General features: G+C 35.7%; 1 protein-coding gene across 4 annotated transcripts in view; it reads left to right on the top strand.

Moving 5' to 3' along the window:
• Positions 1 to 1193, top strand: part of Akt3 (AKT serine/threonine kinase 3) — a 250033-nt gene that overhangs the window by 10648 nt on the left and 238192 nt on the right. The gene's annotated exons all lie outside the window — the stretch shown is intronic.

Raw genomic sequence — 1193 nt, 5'->3', positions numbered from 1 at the left:
AGTGATTTTTCTTTGTTTAATTTTATATTTTTTGTTTACATGATCTACTTTTACTATATATTTCCTGTCCACTCTTTTTTTTTTTTTTTTTTTTTTTTTGAGACAGGGTTTCTCTGTATAGCTCTGGCTGTTCTGGAACTCACTTTGTAGACCAGGCTGGCCTCGAACTCAGAAATCCACCTGCCTCTGCCTCCTGAGTGCTGGGATTAAAGACGTGCGCCACCATGCCCGGCTTACTCTTTTTAGATAAAGGCATTATTTTTATTATTAAATAACTGTTGTAAAAGTTAGTTTATAATGTGAGTGATCACCTCCTTACTTAATCTATATATTTATTAGAGATCTGGACTTTAGGCTAGTTGCTCAGCAACTATACCTGTCTATGTTCATAGCCAGATTCAGTAGACTGAGGGATCCTTTTAGGCCCTATTTGAGAGTCGAAAGTTACCTCTAATCACTGACTTTCATTTCTTTGAAGATCTTTGGTAAATGCCTATGCTAAAGAGCTGTTGTCAGTTCTTAAATGTAGTTATGCCTTATGGAATTTTAAAATAGGCCTTATCAAGTTATAATTTACATACAATAAATATTCCAAGTAACATTTTAATGGGTTGTGCCTAACATTTATGGTGATGTAGCAAACACTACAGTTCTAAAATAGAACATTTCTATCACTCTAAAATGTTCTTTCCATGTTGCTTTTAGTTTACTGCTTCTCTTTCAACTAAGGCAATCACCTGATGTGTTGCCTCTTACTATAATTATGTTTTTCAAAGATTTCAGTTCAGTGGACTCATAAAACCCATGGTCTTTTGTGTCCCGTTTCTTTCCTAGTCACACTTCACTGCTTTATCCATGTCGTTTATGTGAAAAGAAGAAATACTTCTGGAAATACAATTCTTCATTTATTTGTTTATTTTTAACTAATTTTCTTTTTGAAACAGAATCTCACTTTATACCCAAGTTGTAGTTAGACTTACTATGTAGCTCAGATAGTTATTCAACTTGATGATCCTCCTGTGTCTTGAGCACTGGGATAGAGGCATGTTTTACCACTCCTGGCTTTGTCTTTGTTTGTTTGTTTGTTTGTTTGTTTGTTTGTTTTGGCTTTTCGAGACAGGGTTTCTCTGTGTAGCCCTGGCTGTCCTGGAACTCACAAATCTGCCTGCCTCTGCCTCCCGAGTGCTGGGATT

The sequence above is a fragment of the Mus pahari genome, chromosome 5, assembly GCF_900095145.1.
Source record: "Mus pahari chromosome 5, PAHARI_EIJ_v1.1, whole genome shotgun sequence".
Classification (NCBI taxonomy): Eukaryota; Metazoa; Chordata; class Mammalia; order Rodentia; family Muridae; genus Mus; species Mus pahari.
The sequence above is the reverse complement of the archived record's forward strand: the minus strand, read 5'-3'. Positions and strand labels throughout refer to the sequence as shown.